Here is an 18,142-nt window from a genome sequence, read left to right on the forward strand (position 1 = left end):
AAGGAGACGTCTTGTACTTTATCATCTGGTTATTGGGACCCTGCAGCCGATGCTCTCTTGACCAGTCTGGTGAAAGCAGTTGGCTTTGAACTAGTGCACAGTAGATGCACTTTTAATCAACCACAATTTCTCAAAAAGTTGTCTATGAACACCTATGGGGCAGGCTCATTTTTAATTTATTTAAATTTTTATCAGGGTTGCTAATGAGCAGCATTCCATATATTAGTGTGACTTTAACAGGGTATTCACTTTAGTTCAGGCTTTGGTTTAGATCAGTGCTGGGGCCGGTTGCATACACATACACTAAGTCTTAGTCTAAGTATAATTATAAGTCATACTAATGATAGACACTCAGTTCAACCCATTGTGTAAAATACTCTCCTTAGGCTGGTCTTACTAGGTCAATCAGGCAACGCATTCTGGGAATTTTAAAACATGGTGGACACTTCTCTAAAACAGCGACGATCCGAGTTCACAGTGACCGAAAATCTGAACTTGTCATTGGAATATAGCCTAACATATTTTGGGGGAAATTTTCTGAAACTTGCAATAACGCAACCAAACACAAGGCATGGGATAAAATAACAAACATCGTAATGCAGTGTCAACTTGCTGTGTGTGGTCTGTCTCAGAAAGTATGGAAGAATACACTAAAATAAATATTTAAACAGAAACATTCAAGTACTGGAGGAGGACCTCCGTCAAAGGTTAAATGGACTACAGTATTGGTTATTGAAATATGTGGGGAGGGGTCTCTTATGTTTTGGGGGATTGCCAGTGGGCAGGAGTCAAAAACAGTGGCATGTGTGAGCCAGTGGGAGGGACCACCTTGTCAGAATCAGTGACTGTTGCCGTGGTATGACTGGAAATCCACCACTAGTGGGAGAGAACAATATGCAGTGTTGAAATACCCTGTTGTGGACTGTTTTTATTTCATACAAAACTGCACATTGGAGCAGGGTCTCATCATTAACTGCTTTCAGTTTCTCTTTTCATAATCGCTGAAGTCTCCAGCAAACTACTTCAAGTATATGATTTGATGTATATTTCAAGGAGGTAGTATGCCTAAATTCAATAAGATACCCCTTTATTTTCATGCGTTTTTGTCTATCATATAGTGCCTTCTTAAAAGTCAATGAATCAGCAGTTAACTACTCTGCTGGGAAAAGAGTAACATCAATGGTTGAATATATCCTGTATGATGGTAACCTGATCTGTCATAATTGTTTTGAATAAACTGGTTGAAAGTGTCCCTGTTTCACTTCATAAATGTATGCAGGGGTCTTCAGCAATCTGCCTGTCTTTGGTCACAATGACCAGTCGCTAGATTGTTCTATATGAGGAGACAGGAAGAGAGTAGCGGAGGAAATTAAATATGAATAATGTTGCATAATTATCTCGAATGGTAATTGCTAAAAATGGTCTAACTATGGGTTGGAAGGTAAATTTAAATACCTTTACTTACAAACAAACAAAATTGAAAAAACATTACTTGGTGTCATTCTATTACAAACTACAATATACTAATTAAAATAAGCATTTAAATACTGTTTACAGATGTGCTTAAATAATTAACAGACACTGCTATGTAATTCACAAAAATAAATATTGTTCCATTTATCTTTGTATTAATTTGAATGTGCTATATAACAAGTTTAATTGCATCTATTTTTATTCTAAATTGTATAATGTCCTCTCTTCTGAGTTTTAAAAGTTTAAAAGATTGATAGGAAGTACTTATGTATTCTGATATTTACAATATATATTTATAAAATGTATTCTATGGGAAAAAATACTGGCACTGTTTTAGGCTTTCTCTTTAGCACTTTCAGTTCTACAGCAGATCTCTGCATTTCAAAGGAAAGTTTGAGGAAATGTCTTTAAGAAGATCGTGTGATGGCAAGAGCTGTAATTCTGAGAGCTTTGCTGTTAGGGGACGTAAGTCAAAAACACCTCTGCTGGGCCTTGAAGCATGAAGGTGGGTCCAGAGAGCCTTGGATACTGTTGTCAGCAATCACCCAACAGAAATGTTTGTGACTTTAATGGAGGAAATGGCTGGTTCTAAACATAAAATAACCTTTGCTTAATATATCAACTGAAATGGATACATTTGATTTTATATAGAAGAGGTCTGGAAACCAATAAAACATATTTGTAAGTTTGAAGGCTATAAACAAATATGATATTAGGTGTCACAGTAAAATGATAATACAATAGTAATTTACTCATAATACTATAGGGGGCCATTGTAGAAGTACAGTAATACTGTCTCTGATCTTTATAATGGAGAGAGTGAGGATCCCTTCACTGCACAGCCCAGTTAGCCCTACTCAGGAGGAGGCAGCTGTGGGACGAGCAGAAACCCCTCAGCTGCTCTGATGAAGTGGACAGACAGGTAAAGGAAGAGCTGGGAGACAAACCCCATAGAGCTGTGTGTCAAATCTCTGTGTGGAAAGAATGACCCAGTGTCTCTCAGCTCTGGCTGTGCTGTGTGTGTCTGTGTCTCCCTCTCTGTCTGTGCCCAGTGCTGCTGCAGACAAGGAGGCAGTGGGACAGAGATGCCTGTGTCTGGACAGCCAGGGCTCTTCAGCGACGGAAGCCCACTCACAAAAGCAGCCGTCAGTCAGAGGGTTTGAACAGCCTTCAGTGTGTGCAGCTCTGAGCTCCTCGCTGCTCTACACCAGTGTGGGGCTCACAGTCAGCAACGCCTGATCTGTGACTGACGGCCCTCACACCCTGAATGACTCCCTCTGGGGCTGAATCTCACTGTTATTACTCTCACTGGCTACTGCTCCTGCTGCCCCCCACAGAGAATCTGCCCCCTTCAGTCTGTGGGACGGACAGGAGAGATGATCAGTGGGGCTGCATTTCTACCTCCATCATTGAGACCTGGGCTGAATAATGGATAGAGTATCTCAGTGAAGGTGTCAGTGAAAGTGTAGATATGAGACCTGGCCTCCACATTGTAAAAGGAGACCTGCCCTCCCTCATAATCCACAAACACCCCCACCGTCCGGGGCTTCAGGCACAGCGGGAGGAGGACAGAGGGGCCAGCAGCTGCCTTGTACTCATTCCCATTCCTCGGCCACACAGTCCAGTAACCATTCTTAGGGCTTGATGTAATCTTCCCCTTCCTGTTGATGGACTCTCTGGCGACTCCTAAACCCCACTTAGTCTTCTCTCCCACCTCCACCTCCCAGTAGTGTCTCCCTGAACTGAAGCCCTCCTTTCCCAGGACATTGACAACATAATCAAATCTCTCTGGATTGTCAGGGAGAGCCTGTGGTTCATCTCCATGTCTCACTTGTTTCCCATCCTCAGACAGGATGAGACGGGGAGCAGCTGTATTGGGGTCCAGAGTCACATCCACTGTGGAGCAGAGGAGAGAAACATGAAGAAAACAAACACAGCAATTGTGAGGAAAAGAGGAGAGAACAATGAACAATTGACATGGTCTCTTGTTTTTCGTTTAATTTTCAAATCCTTTGAGAGAGATACAAGAGTATGAGAATATTTTAGAATTATGTTAGAATATCACACTGCTGTCCCAACATTTACTTTTATATGCATTTTGTTTATTTGTTTGTTTAAATTCAATCTGTAAAGTCTTCTGTGGCAATCCTTTGAAGGACACTATACTAAATACAAATCATTAATTGATAAAAAATATTATTTCTTATCATTTCTGTTGTTTTTCTTTCTATGTCAAGCAGGATCCTGGGACTCTCAGATTAGGGCTCAGTAAAATATATCTGTATCCATTTTCTGTTGTAAGGAGTACTACATTAGAAGATCACTGGCTGCCCTGACAGAAGAGCCACAGTCTGTATTATATGGAGCTCCTCTCCAGGTGGGGACACTGGGCATACAGGAAGCTGTGCTGCTGAGTGAATATTGCGGATGGTGCTGCTGTGGACTGGGCTCAGGTCAGCTGGGATTCCTCAGAGCCACTGACCCCCATGGAAAGCAGCTTGAAGAGCTGTTAGGGCTTCATTCAGGAATACTGCAGCTCTAGTTCCCAATCCAGCTCACACTGAGAGACTGTGTTTGTGGAGCTCAGTCAGTCCCTGTCAGTGAATATTACTGGTCACACTGAGTGAGGAGTTTATACCATCAGCACTGCCTGGCACTGGGGCTCTTCAGCTCTCGCTCTACACTGAGCTACAGGAATTAAGAGTTGTCATCTGATACAATTCTGGCGACAGTAGCTTCTGATGCGTCGTCTCCTGGGTTAATGGCTGGAGGCGTTGGTTGTTAATCAGCTATTTTCTATGTCTGTGTTCCCATTCATAAAGCACTGAGACGCAACACTGACACACAACACCCTGTAAGACCTTCTCATTCACATCTGGAAAGTTGACTCAGAAGCTGATTATGTCAGAAACACTAATTAAAGAGACAATCAATACCTGTAATTGAAGCTCCAATTCTGTTTAACATTAATTATATATTTTTCAGCTCGACCTGAAACTTACTGCTGAAAACTGCTATGTGAGCTAAGATTATTTAATCCAAATGATCGCAACTTGATATCTTCAACATATTTTATTTCAGCACTTCCAGCCCCCACCTCCACCACTCAGATGATGGGATGTTGAAATGCTCTTCTATGCGTCTCTGCTCTGGCTCTCAGGGCAGTTTGGCGCAGACCCCACTGACAGTCTCTTGAGCACAGGGCTGAGGGCACAGCTGCTGTGCCAGTTCAGGTTGATGCTCTGCTGCTCTCTGCTCTGATTCCCTCCATCTCCACCATAGAGGGACACCTTGCTGAGGCTGTGTAAGCAGCGACTGTGTCTCAGTCTTCACAGCACAGTTGTGCACTTTTGTCTCAGTATTCACAGATCTGTTTAAGACACTCCAGACTGCTGAGGATGAGGAGCACAAACAAACTCACCTGCATGCCTGCGCAGCCTCTGCAGCTCTGAAACAGAGAGACACACAGCATTAGAGACTGACAGGACAAGCTCTCATATTGAAGTGCTTTCTCTCTGTGCTGCAGGGTTTCAAACTCTGATGCTGTGATGAACTCTGGGGGGCGGAGAGACACTGAGGCGAGTCTGTGGCTCTTTAGGACAAACATTACATTAAAAATACAATACAAGTCTGTGGCTTGGCGAGTGGAGCCTTGGCTCTTTGGGACAAACACACACAGCTCACCCTGCCCTCTGTCTCCTTAGGCTAAACATTACATTAAAAGTACATGGGCTCCCATTATTGTCTAGTGCCTGTATAAATGAAGGAAGCTGGCATGCCTGTGTTTGTGGGGAGTAGGAGTTGGCTGGAGGACTTGGAGACGGAGAGAGAGAGAAGAGCTGTAAACTGGAGAGGGCATTGTAACAAACATTGCTAATGGTCTATAACTCAGCTTGTGGATTTCAGCTTGCACTGTTTGCTTTTCTGGGTTTGACTTTGTCTGTATATTTTATTAGTGTTTGTGTTCAGAGAGGGACCTGCGACACAAGCTTAGTTAGCCCAAAAAGAGCTGTGCTTTGTTTTGTTTTCCTTCACTCCTGCATTGTACGGGCTACTCTATGGTTAAAATCAGAGAGAGGAGGCTCTAATATTTCTTTCATGCTGCTGCATTTTTCGTTGCTGTTTGTATTAAATATTAGTAAATATGGTATTGTAAAATCATCCTTAAGTGTACATTTATGTTGTAATTGAGTTATTGCCAATGTTTGACTATATGTTAATTAAGTGTCACAAGTGTGCACATCATTGCTGTTGGGCTAATGCTACTCGTATGCTAGTGCCAGTAAAGCTACAGTAGCGGCGCTCTTATTATACATCCATGGCAGATACAAGCTGTGGTTCTTTTTCATTTTCTTGGTTGTAAATAGTAACTTGTTCAGTATTTAAAATGAATGAAGGGAGACCGAGAGAGATTGAAATGCCTGCCCCAAGTGCAGCTGAACCACATGGTATGTTTGTTGTTTGTGGTCTAGATAACAATTAGGGTTATATATCGGCCTTAGTTGACTGATTTATGTACAGCAAAGTGTTGCTTTACTAGTAATAAGACCTTAATTTCCTTACTTAATCAAAAAGGATATATTATGTTTGAAGAAAACAGGCTCCTGTATGTACATATTTTCATGTATATACAATAGCTGTGATTTAATGAGTTTAAAAAGGTAATGTATGCTACTTTTACATGCATTCTACATACCGTTCTATTTGAGATTAACTTTACTATACTGTGTTTTGTTGTCTAAAAAAAATAAAAATAGGCAAATTAACAACATCCAGGCAGTATTTTTTTAATCTTAATTAATCACCATCATTGTCATACTTGTGTGTCCTTTAGTTCACATCGTCCGTTCTCCAGCAGATATTGTAGCTGCATGAGGCATCAATCCAGTCCAACTATATCTGGCAAATCTATTTTCCATTATGTATACTGATTTACATTTAGGCTGGCTGATCTGTTTTTGATCTCCCTTCAGAAGCCACTGAAGTACATTTTATTTGGTTTGTGTGTTTTTTTTTCCACGCCTCCATGCCACGCTACAACTACCTCCTGCCACCCACCCCTTGACACCCCAGGTGAAAATGTCTAGATCTGCCCCTAATACAGACATGTCTGGCGTTTACACTGACTCTCCATAGTAACAGAAAGCCATCCCTGACAGCACTGATCAGAACACAAACCTCTCTTATCCAGTTTCTTCAGTTCCTCCTTGATTGTGGCCTCGATTCCAGTCAAAGTTTTCCACATGGAGTGAGAGCAGGAGTCGCTATGGAAATTAGTGACACTCCTGTCCATGCTGTCCTGACAGGTGAGCAGGGATGGGATTCTCTACAGCAGGAAGGAGGAGAGAGAGTCTTTAGTGCAGCGCAGAGTGCAGACTGGGCCTACGGAGGAAGGTGGGCCCTGCCCCAGAGACTGTTTTTTAATGGCCCATTTCACACTGAACAGAAATAACGATAGGTTGCAAATGCAACCCCGGTTATCTGAAAAAGGAAGCACTGAACCAAGGGGGAGGGGTTTCTGCGCACTTCTGTAGGAACCCGATCGAAACGTCACTATATCAAAGCTGCCATTGGCCCCTGCGTTCGTCACTCAGAACAGGTCCCTTCCCACTTCCTGTTCCATAAAACGTGACGTCAGTGCAGGTTCGTACTCTTTTGCTGGGAGCAGGACTCCTGCGCGACCTTGCAACCCTCTGGCAGTGGTTCCTTTTTTCAGATTACCGGGGTTGCATTTGCAACCTATCGTTACCTTTCAAGTTGGAAGCACTGCCCAAGGGGGAGGGGATACTGTATAACAAAACTGTTGCAAGGGAGGAGACAGCGAGCTGATAAGGGAGCCTGCCCTGAGATGACCGCTAGAGGCCTCGGCAACAGAACTCCAGACAGTAATCTCAGGGGCACCGCAGGGCCGCACATGAGCCACCCAGGAGCAAGGACCGCAGTCAGCTCTTACCAGGAACTGACTACAATCAGCATATACAAAGCGAGGCTACAGAGGTCAACCCTTATGCCCTCTGCAAACAATAGCAAGGCTGGCTGCTCTACTAGTGCAGCTAGGAGTGAGGCTGTAATCTACTTGCACAATATCTGGCGCAAGCAATAATGCAACTTGTGCGGCCTCCATGCATTATCATGGCAGTGGACCCCTGGATCCACTGAAAAACAACATAATACACAGCTGGCTAGTCAACAGAGTAGCTGAGCTAAACAACAACAACAAAAAAAAAAAAAAAAAAAAAAAAATACATATATATATATATATACACTCACCTAAAGGATTATTAGGAACACCATACTAATACTGTTTGACCCCCTTTCGCCTTCAGAACTGCCTTAATTCTACGTGGCATTGATTCAACAAGGTGCTGAAAGCATTCTTTAGAAATGTTGTCCCATATTGATAGGATAGCATCTTGCAGTTGATGGAGATTTGTGGGATGCACATCCAGGGCACGAAGCTCCCGTTCCACCACATCCCAAAGATGCTCTATTGGGTTGAGATCTGGTGACTGTGGGGGCCAGTTTAGTACAGTGAACTCATTGTCATGTTCAAGAAACCAATTTGAAATGATTCGACCTTTGTGACATGGTGCATTATCCTGCTGGAAGTAGCCATCAGAGGATTGGTACATGGTGGTCATAAAGGGATGGACATGGTCAGAAACAATGCTCAGGTAGGCCGTGGCATTTAAACGATGCCCAATTGGCACTAAGGGGCCTAAAGTGTGCCAAGTAAACATCCCTTGAGCTTGTGCAAATTGTAGCCTCTTTTTCCTATTTGTAGTGGAGATGAGTGGTACCCGGTGGGGTCTTCTGCTGTTGTAGCCCATCCGCCTCAAGGTTGTACGTGTTGTGGCTTCACAAATGCTTTCCTGCATACCTCGGTTGTAACGAGTGGTTATTTCAGTCAAAGTTGCTCTTCTATCAGCTTGAATCAGTCGGCCCATTCTCCTCTGACCTCTAGCATCAACAAGGCATTTTCGCCCACAGGACTGCCGCATACTGGATGTTTTTCCCTTTTCACACCATTCTTTGTAAACCCTAGAAATGGTTGTGAGTGAAAATCCTGAGCAGATTGTGAAATACTCAGACCGGCCCGTCTGGCACCAACAACCATGCCACGCTCAAAATTGCTTAAATCACCTTTCTTTCCCATTCAGACATTCAGTTTGGAGTTCAGGAGATTGTCTTGACCAGGACCACACCCCTAAGTGCATTGAAGCAACTGCCATGTGATTGGTTGGTTAGATAATTGCATTAATGAGAAATTGAACAGGTGTCCCTAATAATCCTTTAGGTGAGTGTATATATATATATATATATATATATGTACACCGATCAGCCATAACATTATGACCAACTGCCTAATATTGTGTAGGTCCCCCTTTTACCGCCAAACAGCCCTAACCCGTCGAGGCATGGACTCCACTAGACCTCTGAAGGTGTGCTGTGGTATCTGGCACCAAGACGTTAGCAGCAGATCCTTTAAGTCCTGTAAGTTGCGAGGTGGGGCCTCCATGGATCGGACTTGTTTGTCCAGCACATCCCACAGATGCTCGATTGGATTGAGATCTGGGGAATTTGGAGGCCAAGTCAACACCTTGAACTCGTGATTCATCAGACCAGGCCACCTTCTGCACAGGATGCACAGGAGCATCCTACTCAACTGAATAGTACAGAGTGGAAGAGCTCCACTGTGCTGACAACTTAGATTTTGTACAAACGAACTATATACACCATGGGACGCAGGAACAAACTCATGCGCCACCCATGGAACACAGCAGCAGGCGTCAACTGCTGGTTAGACCGGCTAACACAGGGCAACATTAGCTCTACTGTGCTGACAAATAAACTATATACAAAGCAGAACATGAGAGCAGCAGCAGCGGACTATTGCTCTCTGGCACACAGCCAGAGTGGGCCACAGACCTGCTGACCAAGGAACTATGTACACAGCGAGGCAGCAAAACTCGTGTGCCATTGTTATGTTTAAAGTTGTGTTAAATGTTGTGTAAGAAGTGACCACTCCGAGACAGCTGTTTCCAGTAAAACATGTAACGGTTTAATCTCAAGAGCCCAAGTCCTCGCACCATACACAGTAATCAATGACGTATCAAGCGTACTGTTCATCCAACATAACTATTTAATACCCACACGGTAGAACTGTGTGTTACTGTAACTCACTGCAGCACTGTAACTCAGTGTGCACACATAACATTCCCCACCCCCCACAGGATTTCAAACATGAAATGTAGTTGCAGAGTCCTGTAGGTGGTGTGGGCGAGAACGTGTACGAGCAGGCTGCGGTGGGGTCTCGTGTGGCCATGATACAGGTACAGTTCCCTGAGTAGGCTGAGTTGAGGACTGTTGAGGTTGTGGCTCCAAGGCAGGTTCTGCTTCCATGGGGGCAGGATGAGCCAATGGAGCATCCAGCCAGGGTGGGGGCATGGCTTGGAGTTGAGGTGTTTGTGGTTGTCCACCAGGGGATGCTGGCACCTTCCGTAGATGACTTGCATGCCAGCGGGAGCCATCAGTGAGGCAGAAGGTGGCTGGGCCTAGTTGACAGCTGACTTGGAGGGGCGAGGACCAGAATGAAGCCATTTTGTTGTTGCGGTGGGGCCTGCGATCTCTGACCCAATCTGAGACAATGATGGTGGGTGCCCTAGCCCATCGTGATTGGTTGAAACGCTGTATTATCTGCTGCTGCTGTCTGGTGACTGAGGCTTTGACATGAGGTGCCTGGGCTGGGGCCTGAGGCTGGGTAGGGCGGATCCTGTCAAGGGGCAGTTTGAGCTCGTGGCCCAGCATGAGGAATGCAGGCGAGACCCCTGTGGTGGAGTGTTGTGTTGCTCTGTAGTGCAACAGCATCTGGAGGAGGGCCTTTTCTAATGTACACCCCTGGGATAGGTGTGCTTTCAGGCCATTCTTCAATGACTGATTGAAGCGCTCCACACCGCTGTTGGCTTGTGGGTGGTAGAGTGCTGTGCGGATGTGTTGGATCCCTTTACTCTCCAGGTAAGAGGTAAGTTCATGAGAGATAAGTTGGGGCCTGTTGTCTGTGGTGATGGTCTCAGTGGTGAACCGTGCCTTTCAGGACTGGGCCTTCTATACCTCCACCCCCCTCAAAAAAAATAAATCACTAACAAAAAATAAGGGGCGTCCCTGGCCATTTTTCTGCTTTAGGCAAAATATAATTTTACTGCTCCATCTTCGAAAATCGCGTTGTTCTAGTTACGCGTACACACACACACACACACACACACACTATCGGACGTCACGGAGGCAGTCACTTTATGAACAACAATCATTCAACAAGTGTGTGGAAACAAAATGCAACCAGTTCAACGAGATGCAACATTGTAACAAAACCAGCAATAAAAAATCAGTTTCACTCACCAATGACGTTCACTTGAAGACGAAATCCATCCTGCTGTGTTTTGTGTTTTTGTGCAGCCTTAAACAGCTAAGATTATCGTAGCCTTTCCAATTCCACGCACACTTGTCAGTCCCAAAACAAGCACCCCCAGCAGTAGAGCCTCTTGTGTCGAACTGAGCCTGTAAGACAAGTGTATCGTTCCCAGTTGGTAGCCTGAAAATGGCGAACATATTCCGCTTTTGCCGGTTGATTGAGCTGGAGATGTTCGGGCGTTGGGCGGCCTTTTTAACAATGTCCATCTTTTCATTAAATGGTCGTCTTGAAAAGGGCACTGATAATAAATCCGTGACAATATCATATCCCCCTACTGCGTCAATATCATCTCCACCTGTTGCCATTTTCGACGTCGGCTATCAATTGCTAGTTAGTAACACTAAGCTAGGTCTTGTGACGTAAGCAGGTCTTCTAGAATACCCTGGAGCCGTGGAAAATCTGAAAGACTACGCCCATTGGCTACAAATCAAAATATGATTGGTTGATCAAGTTGTCAATCCAAACGTACGCTCTCATTCCGTTTAATGGTCAGGGCATTCTATCAAGGAAATAGAATACCCTGGATGAAAGATATTCTCCCCAGAGACTCCGTAGAAAAATATCTGATTGGTTGCATTTTTTCCCAACACAAAACCATTCAAATGCACAGTGCATGGACAGAAAACAAAAGAAACAAGTCTGCAGAATTTTATTTTATTTTATTTGTAGAATTAATCACATACATTTTTTATTTTTCCATCTGAGGATTCCAGGGCCTTCTTTGAATATCTTGAAGGCCCCGAATGTCTAGACCCCAGCGGGAGAAGAGGGACTCTAGACAGTCTATAATGACTCGAGACCCCACAGATATCCTATTGGAGGTGTTCCCAGGGCTCAGCTGGCCAGGCAAGGGGTCTCATCAGGAGCATGCCCAGATGTTGTCGCAAGTGCATACAGGCATGTGGGGGCCATACACACTACTGAGTCACATTATGAGTTGCCGTGATGAAATTCACACAAGTTGGAACAGCCTGTGATTTCAATTGTTTACTTAGATTTTCGGTGTGAGTTTGAATCCAGCCCTCAATCGGTTGGTGATTTTGGTTTCCATTGACCGTTGTTACGTCATTTTGTTTTCAACGAATTACACAATGTTCAGTAAAGATTTTGATCTTTAATATATTTCGTTCATCGAGATCCAATGTGTAATTTAAGTGTTCCCTTAATTTAATTGAGCACTGTATATAAAAAAGGCGGCAATATACCTGTAGGCCGCATGACAGACCTTGGACACATCAAAAGGGCTGTCAGCAAGTGCAGGAGCAGCTCGCATGGGTGCTCGACTGGAAGGCATAGTCCGGTGGAAAGGAAGACACGGTTCAATAGCTCCATCAGGATGCACTTAACAGGGGCAGACTGGGAGAGGAAAATCAGGAGCCAGAGCCCGTAGGCTACTGGGACTCGACTGCAGCCAACACCAGATTCCCAATGGAAGGGACCAGTCCCATCACGTCCAACTTGTAGAACTGGGAAAGTCTAAGCGGCGAGGCCCAAGCTGCAGCCACACAAATGTCTACAAAGGAGGCACCTTGAAAAAGTGGCCTTGATGTAGCAACACCTCAAGTCAAGTGGGTCACCAGGTGTTCAGGCACCGGCAATGGTGTCCACAATCCAATGCGAGAGGCGCTGCTTTGAAAGCATCTGGCCCTGTGTCCGCGCTCCATAAGACACAAATAATTGGTCTGAGCAGGGCAGAGCAGGTGAAGCTGACTCTCCTGCTCCAAAGAGAAGGGAGGAGGATGGAAAACCATCAACTCAATAGACCTGTTGACATGGAATGGAGACAGCACTTTTGGGAGGAACACAGGGTTAGGCCGTAGCGTGACCCTGGAGCCATCTCTCGCAAAAAGGACATACGATGGGTGTACGGGCAGGGCATGTAGCTCGCTCATGCGTTTTGCAGAGGTGATTGTCTTAAGTCTTAAGTGAGTTCAGTGGCTCAAATGGGGCTTGGAAAAGTGTGTCCAGCATTAACATCAAGGTGCCATGCGGGCAGTGAAGGGGTGCGAGGAGGCCGCAGCCATCGAGCTCCCTTTAGAAACTGAACAGCCAAGAAATGAGACCCAGGGGGCTCACCATCAATCCGAACATGACATGCGGAGATGGCCACCAGATACACTTTAAGCGTGGACGGGGACTAGCCAAGGTCCAACAGCTCTTGCAGAAATTGTAATATGACCCCAATGGGGCAATTAATTGGGTCTTGACTGCCGTCTTGGCACCAGGTGCTAAACATCTGCCAGTGGTAGGAATACTGCGACCTCGTAGAGAGAGCTCTCACCGACTGGATAGTGGCTACTACCGCGTCTGACAGACCCGAGGCAATCAAATGCTACCGCTCAGGGGCCAGGCCCAGAGCTGGAAGAGGCCCGGATTGGGGTGCCAAAGCGTGCCCTGCACCTGGGACAACAAGTCTGCTCTCACTGGAAGCTGCCAAGGCTCTCCATGGAGGAGGGTGATCAGGTCTGCAATCCAGAATCTGGGAGGCCACCGTGGGGCTATCAGCAGAACTGTCGCTTGTTCTCTCCTGACCTTCTCCAGGACCACCGGGAGAAGGGGGAGCGGTGGGAATGTGTAAAGGAGCCCATGTGTTGGCTAGCGTGTCGATCCCTAGGATTCCTGAGCGGTCTGGGATGGAGAACCATAGTGGGCAGTTGGTGGACTCTGCCAAGGCAAAGAGATCCACTTCTGCTCTGCCAAACAATTGCTGTATCACAAGCGGGTGGAGGTGCCATTCCGAGACCGGGGGGCCTCCCTGAGAGAGGAGGTCTGCCGCCATGTTGGACAGGCCTGGGAGGTGAACTGTTCTGATGGAGCGGAACTGTTGCTGTGCCCACAGAAGCAGACGGTGTGGTAGACAGTACAGTCTGTGTGACTGGAGACCCACCGAGGGTCAAATTGTGAGGGCTCTGGAACCAATGGAGCGCCTTCCAGCATGCCGGAGTGACTGTGGCTTGGCGTGCTCTATTGCAGCGAGGGTGCATCCTGAGAGACCTGAACCACCACTGCAGCAGCTTCAATTGGAGGAGGTTGAAGGGGAGGGTCTGTGATGCAGCCGCTAGGAGGCCCAGCAGCCTCTGGCAAAGGGACACCCTGACACGAGCTCTCAGTCATAAGAGGGAGAGACATGTATGTATGGAGGCAACTCTCTCTGGCGCCACCATGGCGAGCATGGCAAAGGAATCGAGGCGCAGCCCGAGGAACTGTGCCTGCTGAGTTGGCGTCAGGCGGCTTTTCTCTCGATTGACCCGGAAGCCCAAATCAGGTTCATGTGGCTCTGAACCTGCTCCCTCGAGTAACAACAAACCAGACAGTCGTCTAGATAATTGAGGACGCGGACCCCCTGGCAACGCAACGGTTAACACGACGTCCATGCACTTGGAAAAAGCGCGTGGGTCTAGTGCGTATGGCTGAAGGGGAGAACAGCAAAATTGAACGCTTGGCCCTTGAAGGCGAAGCAGAGAAACTTCCTATGCGCCTGCGCAATGGGGATGTGAAAGTACGCATCTTTCAGATCCACCGTGGTGAACCAGTCGCCAGGCCCCCTCCTACCACAAGCTGCCGTGGGCTGTCGGAGGCCAGGGCGGCTAGCCTGGGGGTGCGCCTGCCTGCCAGTAAGATGCTGGCGGAGATCGGCAGGAGGGTGGGGCGGTTGCCCGGGCTGTGGCCTGGGAGCCGCAATCATAGACCCAGGCCAGCTGCAGGGACTGCTCTCTTTTTTGGAGCATGCGCGAGAGCATCTCCTCCACAGTGGGGCCAAAAGTGAAGCCCGGCGAGATGGGGGTGTCCATTAGGCGGGTCCTATCCGCCTCAGGAACCCGTCGTGCCTGGAGCCCTAGTTCACGGACAGTCGGATTAGCTATCAAAAATAACTAACACAAATACAAATAGAGACACAGACAGTGAACAGTGGTGAACAACACAGCCGTGAAGCCAACCAACCGATTAATAATTGTTAAATAACAATAAATGGTCTAATGCACAGACAAGACACCGAGAGCTCATCTTCCCGAGTCCAGGCGAAATAGCAAAAGAGGACGAACCTGCGCTGACATCACGTTTTATAGAACAGGAAGTGGGAAGGGACTTGTTCACAGTGACGAGCGCAGGGTAGCTTTGATAGAGTGATGTTTCGATTGGGTTCCTACGGACGTGCGCAAAAAACCCTCCCCCTCGGGCAGTGCTTCCGACTTGAAAGATAACAGTGTTTTATAAGCTGCCATTGTTTACTCAATCAATTTCTGATTCCTGAAGTCTCGTTCAGTCGATACACTGACCTGCAGGGGTCAATAAAGGTCACTGTGAATAAAGTGATGTCACCGTGCTGATTTGTAGGAAGTGGATGTGGTCCTCAGTGTGTGAGAGCTGCTCCAGCTCAGTGCGTCTCCTCTCCAGCTCAGTGATTTCCTGCTCCAACTCTTCAATGAGCCCTTCAGCCCGCCTCTCCACTGCTCTCTGCTTCTCCTCAATCAGCTCCAGCAGCTCGGCCTGGCTTCTCTCAATGGAGCACACCAGAGCCCTGAAGACCTGCTCATTGTCCTCAGCCTCTCTCTGAGCACCAAGCTGAGGGGGCCACAGGAACATGAATAATAAACATTGAAATTCAATAAAATTATTTGCGATTTTAGTGGGAGATAATTGGTGTAAAATAATGTATATATCAGCAACAATCCCCACTCAGTAGGGTTTGATCAGACTCCTGACAGGACTCACTCTGCTGAGCTCTACCGCCTGTCTGATCTCCTCCACCTTCTTCAGTCTGTCCTGGATTTTCTGTTGCACTTCTGCCTCAGTCTCCCCCAGCTGAGCCTGTGTACAGACAGGGGGACACAGGCACTTTAAGATTCATGAGGACTCACTATAGTGAACTGACCAGTGGCCATTCAAAACCAATGAAGGGAAATGCAGCAAAGTCATTGTGTTCCAGTTTTTTCTAGGAATATCTGTTTTGAATCTGAGAGACAAAGTGCCGTGATCTACTGTGACTTGCCTGCAAAACTCTCAGGTGATCAGGGTCAATACAATTAAACAGCACACAAATACAGACGTGCTCCACCCGGCTAGAGAACCAACATTGATAATATGATCAGGTATTAGGCTACCATTAATTTTTTTTTTTAAACGAATAGCAAACTTTTTTTGGCACACAACATCCAGAGACAACAAAATTGAAAGCACACGTATCTTACAATTATTCTTTTAAATATTTTATTCCAAAAAATATGATTAGGCTATTTCTTATATCTGCACAGTTCTGTTTGAACTATAAAGTGAATTCAAAGAGTCTGCTGACTTCTTCAAGAATTTCACAACAAGACCAACTGATTATCGTTGATGAATGTCATTATCATCAATAGATTATATTATTGTCTATCAGCACAACCCTAATTCATACTCACTTTCTTCTCTGTGAATTCTTCCTCTAAAGGTACAGTCCTGTGTGTCTTGTGGTCTGTCTCAGTGCAGAACTGACAAACACAGACCTGGTCTTCTCTGCAGAACAGCTCCTGTCTTCAAGGTCGCTCACAGGCTCAATCAGTTTGTGTGTCTTCATTGTTCCCACTCTCTGATGGGGCTCCAGGTGAGTCTGGCAGTAGGAGGCCAGACACACCAGGCAGGATTTCACAGCCCTGAGATTCCTCCCAGTGCAGATATCACAGGGCACTTCTCCAGGCTGAGCAGAGCGCTCCTCAGGAGGGCTGAGCCTCACTTTCTTCAGCTGCTCAGCCATCCCAGCAATGAAGGTGTTGACACGGAGACCTGGCCTCCTATAGAAAGTCTTCTTACACAGTGGGCACTGGCACACAGCACTGTTGTCCCAGTACCCTCCAATACACGCCATGCAGAAGTTGTGCCCACAGGGAGTGGAGACTGGGCTGGTGAATATATCCAGACATATAGAGCACTGGAACTGCTCCTCACACAGGAGACTGCTGGGGGAAGCCATTCCTGAGGACAGAGGAGCGTTGAGAGAGACGATCATAGGAGGAGATCAGCACCCGCCCACCCACATACACACACACACACACACACACACACGCACACACACAGCTGATCTAGGGGCACTGAGGCCTCACACAGACTCAGCAGCAGTGTGTCTCCATCTGCAGCTCTATAAAGGAGAGCCAGGCACCAGCACTGATAGCTGACCAGCTGGTGCTTTGGACTGAGAGTGGAGAGGAATTACAGGAAACCAGCAGAAATGAGGCATTCAAAGACACTTTGAAAACCAAAATATCTAAATCTCCCTAACAATATGCTTCATGTTTTTCACAAAATACGTATAGCATGCAATGTTTATGTAAACAAAGTTACATTATTTTAGTGTGCAGTTAACCTTTAAAGTAATGATTTCTCATGTGGTTTAATTTTATTTTTCAAATCAAATAGTTAAAAAAAACAAATAAATAAATCAGCTCAGCTTGAAATGCTTAAATAATAAACACACTGCTGGGTTGATGAACTAAGTCTATAACTTAACAAGCTTACACACAATATTCAGTCAAGTGACGATCAAAGAGGCACCACTCCGAAAGTAATGAATGAAAGACAGATACAAAAAATAGAAACCAATAAAAACTTTTTTTCTAAACCAAGTGATGAAAAATTACACTAAAGTTGTCCTGTGTCAGAGTCAGTGCCTCTCTGTGGTACCCAGCCTGTCCCAGCTCTCCACACTGAGGCTGCTGTGTGAGGGCAGAGCTCCCTCAGTGCCTCCCTCTCAGAGGACACAGCCGCTGCATGGGTGGCCTCTGCCCGTCCCTCAGGAGCCACCTCTCTCTCCCTTCCTCACCTGCTGCCCGCTGGAGCGGAGTGTGCAGTCTGGGACTCTGGACAGCAGTGCTGCCTTCAGCACACACCTCACATCAGCAGCACTGCACTGGCCCTCTGTCTCAGCCTGCAGTCAAGCGACTGGCGCTGGACTCGCTGCTGTGCCTTGAGCCACAACACACACTGCTTCTGCTTCACTCTCACCTGGACAGACCGGGTCATCGGGATCAGCTGCACAGACGAGGAGGAAAGAAGAGTTCCTGCACAGGGAGGGGCAGCTGCAGTCTGACAGGATCAGACTTGTAAGAAATGCTACAGTGCAGCATATTTCTGTACAGTGCAGTCCTGTGTGTCCTGACAGCGTGTGCTAATGTATGACATGCTTTTTGTTAGAGACACTGGATTATAGTGTTAGCTTTGAATTTCCAA

At 46.3% G+C, this 18,142-nt stretch overlaps 1 pseudogene; it reads right to left on the reverse strand.

Annotated features, from left to right (window-relative positions):
• Positions 1-912: 912 nt before the first annotated feature.
• On the reverse strand, positions 913-17,923 carry LOC136771831 (E3 ubiquitin-protein ligase TRIM39-like; annotated as a pseudogene).
• Positions 17,924-18,142: the final 219 nt, after the last annotated feature.

This window comes from Amia ocellicauda, chromosome 15, assembly GCF_036373705.1.
Source record: "Amia ocellicauda isolate fAmiCal2 chromosome 15, fAmiCal2.hap1, whole genome shotgun sequence".
Lineage (NCBI taxonomy): Eukaryota > Metazoa > Chordata > Actinopteri > Amiiformes > Amiidae > Amia > Amia ocellicauda.